Below are 13754 nucleotides of genomic sequence, written 5' to 3' on the forward strand. Positions count from 1 at the left end.
TCTATAGGGATCCAGGTGGAGCAAGTTGCGAAAATGTTCTGCTGTATCGGGTGGTGGTGTTTGTTCCTGGGTTTCTGTCAGGCGTTCAAAGGGGTTGTGTAGTTTTGTGAATGCTGCCGGTCGAATAACTTGTGTGTAGCTTAGTCCGCTGTGGCTCTTCGAGGAGTTAGGTGTAGTGTTTTGTCTACTGTTGGGATTGCTGTGCCGTTTGGCCTGGGCTTGCTGAAATTTTCGGGTGGCTAATCGTTTTGCGTACTCTTGTTTTGGAGTAATTTTGGATGACTCGATACGAGCCGGGCATAACTCATCCAATGCTGAGTGGGGACCAGAGCAGTTAATGCAATTCGTAATGAAATTATGTGCTCCCGATTTGTTCTGGAAACCGCATTAAGGGCCCCGCACGCCATCACTACCACCAAGTGCGCCCACCCCACCGCAAGTACCTAGTTCGATGCAGCCACAAACCGAAAATGTACCAACATCTCAAGCGCCACCGATATATGAAAGCGCTGCGTACAGCCAGCACATCCCTCCGATTGACACAAAGCACATATCGCAGAAGCGAACCAGGCAAGAGCCTATGCAAGACATGACTTCCTAATGCTAGATTCTTTTCAGAAAGCCATTGTTTCCATCCAGTCTACTATAGAGACAATCAGTGCCTCCGTACAAGAGATAGAGCAAAAATTGCATCCTTCAACAGAAGCAAACTGAACTCTTATCCATCCTGTCGTCCATCCAAAAACAAGAAGAAACAAACGCCCAATTTTTACAACGTATCAGCAACCTGGAATCAAAGATGCATTCAATTCTACGCAGTCTGGAGCACAACATGGTGGCACAACCGCTTAGAGTGCTCCAATGGAATTGCCGAGGCCTACCGAAGAAAAAAGGACAGCTCACGGCATGGCTTAACACGCAAGATAGAACACCGGACATCGTCGCCCTTCAAGAACCAGGGAAAACACCGAACATCAGAGGATATGTAACGCATCAATACGACCCCAATCTTGAAATACTGAAGAGAAAGCAGCTCTTAGCTCACATCACTCATCATGACGAGCATGTTATCAAATTACAAATCGGCCCTCCCAAGCAGATGCTAATAATTACGAATATCTACAGCCCCCTAAACACCAACTGCAAGACATCTCCTCCCATCTCCTCCCATTAGGAAGCCCCCATACACATGTATTGCTCACCGACTTGCGCCAATTGGTATTGCGGCAATTGGTATTGCGCCAATTTGGTATTGCGCCAATTTGGTATTGCGCCAATACCAAAGTGTCATGATGTCTATGGATTGTTTGGCGTGCATGAAAGCTGTATCTGCTGAACATGCAGGTATAAAACGCAGAGCGTGTGAAAACTGGTATCATTATGGGAAGTGCTCTGGAATAACGAAAAAAACCATGAAGGCTATGTCTTCAGAAGAAACTGATAGTTGGCAATGCGCTACATGCCGAGTGCGTAAGGAAAGGCAGCCGCTATCTGCCACGCCTACCAGCGATGATTAGCGCGCAGCATGCCGAACGGAGGCAAATGCATGCTGCGCCGAAATTGTAAGGGTGATAAAGAAGCTAAGCGAAGTAGTAACTGCCTTAAAGAACAAAATTGACGCTGTGGATTCGATCGTTAACATGCAGGTCGTAAAAAATGACGCTATTGAAGCTAAACTTGACATGTCTCTGCAGTCAACTCAGAAAATTGAAAAGGCCATGTCACTGCTTTCAGACAAGTACGACGAAATCTTGACGAAAGTGGATGGTCAAGGCAAAACTGTCGAACAGTTGAAAAAGAAAGTCGACTCACTTGAAGTACTAGTGGCTGATCGAGAAAAAGAAATATAGGACCTGCAGTTGGCTGTCGATAACGCAGAGCAGTATTCTCGCAGATGTAACCTGGAAATTCATGGATTACCAGAGGCAATGAAGGAAGACTTGGTGGAAGTAGTAAAAAACCTGGACCAAAAATTGGAACTCCCCGTTCTAGACAAAGAGGAAATCGAGGCTGTACATAGGTTACGTGCGAAAGAAGGAAAAGTCCAACCAGTCATTGTGAAGTTTGCGTGCCGATCTGTAAGAGACGAGTGGCTTGAGAAACGTCTGGCTCTCAGTTCAGAGTACATTTTCATCAACGAAAATCTAACACAGCGAGTGAAGAAACTGCTTTGAATCACAAAGCCGATAGCCAAAGCAAAAGGGTATCAGTATGTTTGGACAAAGAATGGCAAAGTACTAACTAGGAAAGCCGAAGGTGAAACAGTAATTCAAGTGGACAGCGAGGCGGACCTCGACAAGCTATAAAATGTCTAAGACTTTCACTTCGTTTGAGGAATGGGACGCTTATATTCAAGATTCACTGACCGATCAGGTTTGTGATATTGGGTTTAGTCTTCTGCATATAAACACGAGAAGTGTGAAGAAACACTGGGACCTGCTAAGAACATATCTTTGTGGACAGACTGTTACTCCGGATGCATTAGTATTATGTGAGACAAACCTCGAAGATTCGGAGTGCGGTCTATATACTATGAATGGGTACATACAGTACAACTTCTGCAGGAAGGAATGGAAAGGTGTAGGAATTTTGGTATTTATTAAATGTGACCACATATGCGAGCCGCTAAGTTACACCTTTAGTTCTGCAGAATCGTTAATACTGTCGGTAAACACCAAGTCAGCTAGTTACGTAATCTGTGCCATATATAGGCCCGCTAACAATATGTGTCGATGCATTTCTCCTAGAACTCAAAGAAGTAATTAAAAAGTTCATAATAGGAATCCAATATTTGTTGGAGACTTCTATATAGATGTAGCAGTCGCGAAGAAACCATACGTTCATACGTACTTAACCTTGTTAGCAGGATATGGATTAAGTAACGTAATCGACGACTATACGAGAGGAGAATGGCGAGGAGAAACCTTTACACAAACTTGCATTGATCATATTGCAATACCAACGTCCATACAAAGCTTGTCTGGTGTTATACAAAAAAAAAGTTGTGGACCACTGCTTCATTTCTCTAGCTTTCCTTGAGAAAAGAGCTACGAAACAAACGGAGGAACAGAAGGTGACTCAAATGAGAACTCCTATCGTTGTCAAGTTAATTAAGGAATATGACTGGAATTCCTTATTGCAGTATAACCACGCAGAAATGTATCACAAGCTGGTCACGGAACTGAACAATATTTACTCCCAGGCTTCTAAACAGAAAGTCTTGAAACGAAGAAACAGCAAAAGCGAATGGATAGATGGAGACATAATTAAACTTTGTGACGAAAAAGAAGAAATATGGAAACGCTGCAAGAAAAAAACCCGGAAATCAAATTTTTAAGGAAGAATACAGAAGAATTCGTAATAAAGTGACAGCAAAGCCGCGGCTCGCGAAAAACCGGTACTATTTGGAAAAATTTTCCATTATTAAAAGAAGCCCGAAAAACACCTGGGGAATGTTAAATCAGCTTATAGGCAAACAAAAAAAAAGGTGTATTGACGACACCATTATTAATAACTTTAAAAACAGGGACGTCCGCTCCTTGAATAATACATTCAATGACCACTTTATACAGGCTATTAAAGGCGTTAGGAGAGCAAAGAAAGTACCATCTTCGGATGGAATAAGTAGTAGGTCAACATGCTCACAATCGGCTTATTTGCCACAAATGACAGAAGAAGAACTTTGGTGTATTGTTAACCATATACCAATATTTAAACCTGCTGGTGTGGATGAAATAAGGCCGAGACATATTTTCAGAAATTTTAAGGAATTGCGAACTGTGGCCAGGCTATAACTAACGGGATACTCAACACGAGTATAATACCCAATAAAATGAAAATATCAATTGTTAGGCCACTTTACAAGAGAGGAAAGAAAGACAGCATTGATAATTATAGACCGATTTCTTTTTTCTCTGTTATAACCCACATAATGGAAACGTATCTGGCAAAAATAATGGTCAGCTTTTGTGAAAAAAACTTTTTATTAACGCCCACCCAATATGGTTTCAAAAAAGGGCAAAGTACCCTGACGTTGCTAGAAGATTTCTGTGACCATGTACAAGCCAAAATGGACGAGAAAGAGGTTGCCTTGACTTTATTTTTGGATCTCACTCGAGCGTTTGATACGATTGACCGCGACATTCTAATTTGTAAACTTGAAGGACTGGGATTTCGAGGGCCATTCACTGCGTTGTTTAAAAATTACTTCTCCGACCGGAAACAAACTGTGAAAATTGACGGTAATTACAGCGAATTACGATTGACAATATACGGAGTACCCCAAGGTTCTTCATTGGGACCTTTGTTATTTAATTTGTATGTGATTGACCTCGGATTGCTGAATCTTCAGTCCAAAATATTTCAATTCGCTGATGACACTGCCCTTGTCGTAACACATCAGACTTTGGAGGGCGCAACAAATTAGCTTCAATTTGACATATATAAAATTATGTCTTGGTATGAACAAAACTACGTAAACGTGAATGCATCGAAAAGAAAACTGATTTGTTTTCACAATCCTCATAAAAAACTTGATAACTTGAAACCTGTGTTGCTGCATTCGAAAAATTGCAAAGGCTGTTCGTGTGTTTCACTGGAACTAACTGTTACTGCGACATATTTGGGATTAGAATTATATGAGACGTTTTCGTGGCGCGTTCATGTCGAGAGCTTATGTAAAAAGTAACGTTATGTTGCCGCTCAGCTGTATCAAATTAAAAGCAGTACGAGTGTTAAGTTAAGAAAGATTGTTTATCAAGCACTGGGGGAGTCGCTTTTAAAATACGGAATTTCCCTTTACGGGTGTTGTCCTGACACACTCAAAAAACAAATAAATAAAATAATCTTCAAGTGTGCAAAGAGTTTATGTTACGGTACCAATTCAAATGATCTAGACAAGAAGAGCCTATTGAAACTGATAGACCTTCTTACAGTGGAAAAGTTGCACGATTACGTAATTTATGTAAACCACTATTACGATAATCGTTTTAAAGGGGTCTAACCAAAGAGTACGTTTGGTTTGAGAAAAAGTGAATATTACAATGTACCACAGATTTTCACTAATTATGGGAAGCGATGCCGAGTGTACTATGTTCCCTCCCTTTTTAATAACCTGCCAATTGACGCACTGCATATTCCATCATTGAAGCGAGCGAAGCGCACGTTGAAAAATGTATGCCTAGAAACAATATGAAATGTACTTTCTGCGTGTAAGTGTTTTTTTTAAGCGTCTCGATGGAAGAATGTGAACTGTGTACGGAAATGCTAACTGTGATTTTCGAGTTTAGTTATGCTTTGTTAATACGATAAGTATAACAAGATATCAATGACAAGTGCTTTATTTGTCAACAAGTTTATTGATCTGCATTATGTACAGCTGTGAGATATTTTGAGTATTGTTATTCACCGCTGTAGGTAATTTTCACACAATGCTTATTGTGTTGCGTTCTTTTTTATGTGTTTTCGAAGCAGATGTTGAATTTTTTTTTGTGCTTTCAAATATTTATTTTTCAAATGTTTGGAACTTTATTATGTACGTGAGTGATCGCGTTTTGTTGCACTGCTGTTAACTATGCCGGCTGCTTGTGCCGCACTCAAGCACACTAGTGTTTAAGCGGCGCAGAATTAACAACGTCTGTAATTTAAAGTGCACAAAACTACTTACTTACTTACTTACCTTCTTCAACGCGCCTCCCACCTCCTGGGGATACATCAGAGATACGAAGAAAGGAGCACCACTGGTGAAACACACCAAAGCCAATCAGTACGTGCTGCACAACGACCTCCATCAGCCCACACGTCATGGGAACTCAGCAGAGCGTGATACGTCCCCCGACCTGACGTTCTCCACTGCAGGACTACACATCCGATGGTACAACACACAAGAACGTCTCGGTAGTGATCACAACAAGATTCGAATAGACATCGACTTTGCACCGCCTCGAATCAAGTGGAGACGACAACCACTCATCGACTGGGACAAAGTCAGAGCCACCCCCTCGCATGTCTCGGAAAAAGATATCACAGAGTGGACCGATCAGCTCAAACGAGCGTGGAAAAAATTTACGCAATATCCAGTACAACACGAAGGGGAAGCCGCTGCAGACAAACATTTACTTCACTGCTAACAAGCTCGGCATAGCTTAACGAAACGCTGGAAAAAGAACAAAACGAATCGCTCAGTCCGTATTCGTATCAACAAACCGAACAATTACATTCAGCAATATACGTCAAAATTATTAGCGCAGCAATGGTGGGATCTATGCGACAGCCTTCAAGGTATGCTTCGCATGAAGAAGACATGGCAGATACTTAGACACCTGCTCAATCCAGCAATTTCCAAGACACTGGACACTAAAAATCGCCCAACTGGTCAATGAACACGAAGAGCCGCAAAACTCTTTACATAAATCTGAAAAAACCATATTCCACCAATGGCCTCTCCCAAGTATGTAGACTATCAAGGTCTTGGAAACGAATTCATGGACGCACCCTTCATCATGAATGAACTCAAAGCGGCCATCAACACTTGCAAAGTTTCTGAAACCACGGGGCCTGATCAGACCACCACTTCATCCCTCCGCAACCTCAGCGATGCCGATCAGGAATTTCTCCTGGAAAAAATAATTACATTTGTGCCGGCACAATTCCGCTCCCCGAGGAATAAAAAACGGGTCAGATGATCTTCATACCAAAGCCCGGAAAACCCATCACCACCACAAACCTCGGACCCATCACTCTAACTTCCAATGCGGGAAAAGTATTAGAGAGGATAGCTCTTAGACGACTTCAGGTCCACCTTGAAGACGCTCACGCCCTCCCATAAAAGTTACTTGGCCTTCGGCTCAAACTGTTGGCCCAGGACGCCCTGCTGGCCCTATATGAAGACGTCACAAAGGATCCCAGCTCGGCGAAACTCGAAGCCATCGCGGCAGTGGACCTACAGAAAGCCTTCGATACCACAGCCAACGATGCAAGTCTACGAAAATGGGAGGCTACAAAATGTGGGCCAAAGATGTATAACTACATCCGGGACTTCCTCAGGGAACGCAAGCTTACCCTACAGGTAGGAGACCCCAAACGCCTACTATCCAACACCCACAACGAGGAATTCCCCAAGGAGCAGTGATCTCCCTGACACTCTTCACGTTGGCCACGCTAAGAATATACAGGGCCTTGAAGAATATATCCGACCTCCAACACCCCATATACGCGGATGATATCACGATTTGGACCCCGAAAGGCTCCCCAGAAAAAATTCAAGACACCCTACAAACAGCCCTTCTTGCCATAACCTCAGCCACCAAAGAAATCGGTCTCCAATGCAGCCCTGAAAAGTCCCAACTTCCCCAGTTCACCAACCACGATGGAATCCCCCAAGTATTCAACTGCACTTAGACAACCAACCAATACAAACCAGCAACAAAATTAATATACTTGGACTCCACATCCAAAGCAATGCCAAAGCAGACTCTGCGGTAGCGCATATATTAAGACAAGGAGCGCAATTACTAAGTGTCTGTAGAAGAATTGCAAATCGAAACAACAGCCTGAAGGAAGGTGATCTATTAAAAGTACAGGATGCTCTTATTATCTCCGGAATTAGATACGCGCTACCGTAATGTGCTTCAGCAAATCAACATCACGAGAGGATTAACGCTCTCGTTCGAGAGACTACTAAATTTGCTTTAGGCGTTCCCATCTGCACGGCGAACACCCACATAGAGAACACGGGGCTTTATGTTACGTGCAAGGAAATCATCGCGGCCCATCGCCACAACCAACTCATACGGCTTCGGAACACCCAATCAGGCAGGGAATTATTAGGTTATTTGGGATTTTCCGCTCATTAGGCTACCACGGCAAACCTATCGATTCCCTGCGAAGACCATGCGCGCATCACTGTAGCACCCATACCTAGGCACATGACGGCTAGCAAAAACGATGAAAGACGACAAATCCGAGCTAAATATTTTTCAAAAAAGATCACTAGAGCCCTTGATGAAAAACATGTTTTCACGGACGCGGCATGCCACCCTGCCAAGAACATATGGGCCGAGGCAGTAAGTACGTGCGATGCTCGCTTCTACTCCTCCGACGTATGCCCCTGCCTTAATAGCACAGAAGCAGAAACCTACGCTATCAGAAAAGCCATTTTCACCATGCATCGCCTCACAGACCCCTTAACACCTATACTGAATCACAAGAAGCATGCACCCGCTCACTACACAATAACATCCCACTTAGCGCACACAGCCTCTTTCAAAACATCAAAGGAGACGTAAGGATTTACTGGGTGCTTGGTCATGCCGGGCTGCAGGGCAATGAAGGAGTCAACCAGCTCGCCCGTGACACCGCTCTCCAGGCTCCCTGCAGCCGCAGGCAGCCCCAGAACCCTACGCCACCGAAGCCCATTACTCTTCAAGACCTTCGCCAGCACCCTAACCCGTACGTTCGCCCGCATCCACAACTATCGAAACAAGAAAAAGTCCTTTTAGGCAAGTGCAAATGGGTACCCTCTTAACCCCAGCCAGAGTGGCCCTCTATAACGGAACGCCAACCCCCACCTGCCCAAAGTGCCGGAGGCCCTCACCCAGGACCACATCTCCGAAGGATGCAGCCCGTTTCCCGGAGGGAGAGAAGCACTCCAATCACCAGCCCTAAACGACCAACGCCGCCTTGCTGATTTCGTAACGAAATTTGTTAGAGGTGCCCTGAACTGAGGGTACCTAACCCGGCTGGTAGTTTCGCAATAAAGCTTTATTCATTCATTCATTGTAGGGATCCACTCAGTCACCCTTAATGACCAACGCTTATCTTGCCATCGCATAGCATGCCCTGCCCACGTCCATTTCTTCCTAATTTCTACTAATATGCCCTCAAAACGCGTTTGCTTCCTGACCCACTCCACTCTCTTCTTGTCCCTTAATGTTACACCTATCATTTACTGCTCAATCGCCCGCTGAGTCGTCCTCAATTTAAGTTGAAGTCTTTAGGTGAGCCTCAAATTTTCTACCCCGTAGGTGAGTGCCGATAAGATGAAGCTGTCATACACTTTCTTCTTCAGGGACAATGGTAGGCTGCTATTCATTATCTGAGAATGTCTGCCGTATGAACTCCATCCCATTCTGATCCTTCTAATTATCTCTGCCTCACAGCGGAGATCCGGGGTCACAACTTGGCCTAAGAAGATATATTCACTTACGACTTCCACAACTTAGCCCCCTGTCTCAAACTGCTGTGCTCTGCCGAGGTTATTGATCATTACGTTGGTTTTCTGCATATTAATTTTCAGGCCCACGGTTCTACTCTGTTCGTCCAGAGCGAAACGCATGCTTTGCAAGTCATCGCCCGAGTTAGTTAGCAAGGCAACGTCATCAGCAAATCTGAGGCTACTGAGGTATTCTCCATTAACCTTTACCCCCACCTGTTCCCAATCCAACGTTCTGAATACTTCTTGTAAACATTCTGTGAATAACATTTGAAAGATTGTGTCTCCTTGCCTGGAGGCCTTCCTTATAGGTATTTTAGTGCTCTCCTCATGGTAGCTGTGCACCCATTGTGTATATCCTATTGTGTTCTTACATAATGCTCATCTACCCTCTGGTTCCGTAATGCCTGAATGACTGCTAGGGTTTCGCCCGAGTCAAATGCGTTATTATATTCTATGAATGCTATATATAGTGGTTCAGTTTACTCAGCACATTACTCTATCACCTGATTGATCGTGGGAATATGGTCCATTGTTGAATAACCTTTACGGAACCCCCTTGTTCTTTAGGTGGACTGTAATCTAAGGCGGCAGAAATTCCGTTAGCGATTACCTTGTTGAGCACCTTGTAGACGACTGACAGTAAGCTGATCGGCCTGTAATTTTTCAAGTCCTTCATATCACCTTTCTTATAAATTAGGATGAGGTTGGCGTTCTTCCAAGATTCCGGTACACTTGCGGTCATCAGGCATTGCGTATACAGGTTTTCCAGTTTTTCAACTACAATTTCTCCGCTATCCTTCAAGAGGTCTGCTGTTATCTGATCCCCACCAGGTGCTTTAACCCCTTTCATTTCTTTTAAAGCCTTCCTTACTTCTTCGGTTACTGGTGGGATGTCTATCTCCAATAAGATACTTCCTCGTTCGGCATTATCCTGGATGTCCCGGCTACTGTGCAGATCCCTAGAGAACTCCTCAGCCACTGTGACTTTTTTGTACCTATTTTTGTTGTTATTGCCTTGCTTATCTTTAAATGCATACATCTGATTTTTCCCCGCTTCAAGACGCCTCTTCACTGCTTTCAGGCTACCTCCGTTCTTTACAGCGTATTCGATCCTCTCCTTATTATACTTCCGTATGTCAGCTGTCTTGCGCCTATTGATTAATATATATAACTATATATATATATATATATACGTGCAAGAATAAATGTTTCTTGGACACCGGCAAGTATTAAGAAAAAGAAACACACACGTAGAAAGAGGAATGGTATTTTCGCTTCGGCCGAGGGACCGGCCTTCGTCAGAATATATATATATATATATATATATATATATATATATATATATACACAAAAATGGTTTCGACCACGGCAAAAAAAGACAACAGATTTAATAACGTTTCGGCCGAGGGACCGGCCGAGGGACCGGCCTTGGCATCTGACGAAAGCCGGTCCCTCGGCCGAAACGTTATTAAATCTGTTCTCTTTTTTTACCGTGGTCGAAACCATTTTTGTGTATATTCTACTGGCGTCCAGGAAAACTTTGTTGCTGTATATATATATATATATATATATATATATATATATATTGTGGTGCTAAAGATTGTCCCACTTAGCGTATTCTATCAGGCACTGCGAAGGACGCACTATACCCCGTGTGGGTATGCTCTGATACGGTGGCCATGGGCAATAATGGGTACGTAGTGAATTGGCACTGTGAAGACGACGAGGAGGTAGCACCGGCCTCGGAGAGAACGCGCCACGATCTCTGATAGCTCGCTGCATCGTGATCATCGCTCCGGCTAGTCTCAGTGCCTACCTGAATACCGTCACCTGGAACGCTACCATTTCCTGCCAATAAACACCTCTTCAATTGGTGGAGTGTGCGAATTCCCGTCCTCACCGCAGCCTGGAGTTACACGAGTTACATAGAAGACGTTATCGGCCTGTGCAGGCGGTCAGACCCTTCTGTGAGCGAGGCTGACAAGATCAAGCATTTCCTTAAGGGCATAGACGACGACGCCTTTCAGATGTTGCTGAGTAAGGATCCGCAGACTTTCGGAGACGTCATCAACTGGTGTCAGAGCTTCGACGAGCTCCGCAGGCAGCGGCTTCTCACGCGGCGCTCAGCGTCACAGCCGGGAGAACCCCTTTCGGGATTGGTCGTCAGCAGCGAGGAGTCTGCCCTGATGCCCCGCATTCAAGATTTTATTCGCCATAAAATCGCGCGTCAACTATCTCTTCTATCGTGCGCACCCGCAACGGTGTCAGCCCCCCCATTGTCTTCGACACTTCAGCAGGCGATTCAAGAACAAGTCGCCGACGCTCTCCCTTCGGCCTGCCCATCCGGGCCTGCGGCTGCTCCCATATCGCCGCCGCTAACCTACACAGCAGCATTGTTACGACCTCGCCAGCAGGCACCGCTTTGCGCCCCACGATCGCCGCAGCTTGCGTCAATCCGCCGCCCCGACCAGCACCTCATGCGCCCAACGTGTGGCGAACGCATGATAATCATCCCATCTGCTTCGTGTGTCGTGTCGCCGGCCACGTCGCCCGTTACTGTCGCCGCAAGCCGTCTCATACGATCACTCGTTTCAGTCGCCGTCCTACGTCGTGTATGAGCCACCACTTCGTCAGCAGTCCCCCTTGCCGCCGTCGAGCTCGCCTCCTGCTGCCCGACCGACAGTCAAAGGAAACAGGTCGTACTCGCCGCGTCGCCGATCTATCTCGCCAATGCGTCCCTGCGTTGACCCAACACAGGCAGAAAACTAGTCGCCGCAGTTCCTGAGGCAAGAGATGCGTCCACGTCGAAAACCTTAAGTGTTCGATTTTCACCCCATAATGCCATTATTGTTACTGTTGAAGGAATCGCCGTAATCGCCCTTGTTAATACCAGTGCTGCCGTGTCAGTAATCAGCGAAACGGTCTGCCGCAAATTACGCAAAGTGGCGACGCCAGCGTCCGACCTAACACTCCACACCGCCAGCGCACAACACATCCGGCCTGTTGCTGCGTGCACAGCACGGGTCACCATTGAACACATCACTTGCCCCATTGAGTTTGTCGTGCTCACTTCGTGCTCCCACAAGGTTATTCTTGGTTGGGATTTTCTGTCGACCCACCACGCCGTCATCGATTGCGCCCGTGCTCAGCTGGAGTTATATTTAGTTCAAGATGCCTCATCGGACGAGCCCCCTGCCTCTTTTAGCCTAGTTGTCGCCGAGGACACCGACGTTCCTCCTAGCTCTGCCGTACTGTTCTGCGTTCAGTTCTGCGCGACTCTGTTCCGGATGCCACAGTGCTGCTCAGCCCTTCCGAGCTGTTTTGCCTCCAACAATGCTTCTCGCTTCCGTTCGCAGTTTTAGAGATGCAGCATGGGTTCTGCTCCTTGTTTATTTGCAACCCCTATTCCTCTCCAGCTACACTGTTCCGTGGTGAGTGCCTGGGTCGTGTAGAAGAGATTGACACCCTCCTTGTCACCGAAGTTCCCAATACCTCATCGGACGCTTCACTTGCTCTCCTCAACCCCTCCGCTCCAGCCCCGGATACCTCGGTTTTAAAAGCAGAGCATTTCAGTAACTCACGATGTCACCCGCGTTGGCGTCCGTAGTCCGCGTCCGCATCGCTCCCCCTACACTATATAAATACTTGCCGGCGCCAGGTTTCGATCCTACGACTCTGCGGGCGGAACGCAAGGTGCCCGGTACTCTACCAACTGAGCCACAAAGCCGGCACAGAACGGAAGGTTACGAACGTGCCTTATATCCTTGACTCATTCAACCGTCGGCCAGAGGTGCGCCCTCTCCCCCGCGTCCTCCTCGCCTTCTCTCCGCTCGCAACGCCCTCTCTCGCCGCGTTCGGTTCGGGCGCACAACAGGTGGGGACGTGCGCAACACCCTCTCTCACCGCGTTAGGTTCGCGCGCAAGAACAGGTGGGGCGCTCGCATCGCGCTCTCTCGCCGCTGTCGGTTCGCGCTTAAAACATATGTCGTTCGCGCGCGCTGCGGTCGCTAACATCTGTGGCGTGATCGTGACGTCAGCATCACGCGTTCGCGTGGTGGCGATCTCGGCGCTATAACACTCTCTCGCGAGGGGCATTGGATTGGATTCGATTGGATTGGCTTGAATTGGCTTGGATTTGGATTGGATTGGATTAAAGTGGATTGTGTTGGATTGTGTTGCGTCATAGCCGCGCCACGTTGCGTCATAGTCGCTCCACGTTGCGTCATAGCCGCGGCAGGGGGTTCACGGCACGTTTCACCATCGACTTCATCGACAATGTCTACGCTGGAAGACAACAATTACAACAACAACAACCAATACGTAATCCATACGACTTGCAGGCGCGCGCCTCCCCGCAGAAATGCTCTGCATTTGATCGTGCCACTCGCGAGGGGGATGTTTGTTTTTCTTTTGTATGGGCGTGAGCCCTCCTGCCCCATTGACACGATTCTTCCATACCACGCCAATGCTTCCTAAACCAGGCCGATTTCTGACGTTGTGAAACACGTCGAAGAGTGCGGTCAGCTAGCGCGATCCTTTA

The sequence above is a fragment of the Haemaphysalis longicornis genome, unplaced genomic scaffold (genome assembly GCF_048455015.1).
Source record: "Haemaphysalis longicornis isolate Haplotype H1 unplaced genomic scaffold, Haemaphysalis longicornis Haplotype H1 scaffold_30, whole genome shotgun sequence".
NCBI lineage: Eukaryota > Metazoa > Arthropoda > Arachnida > Ixodida > Ixodidae > Haemaphysalis > Haemaphysalis longicornis.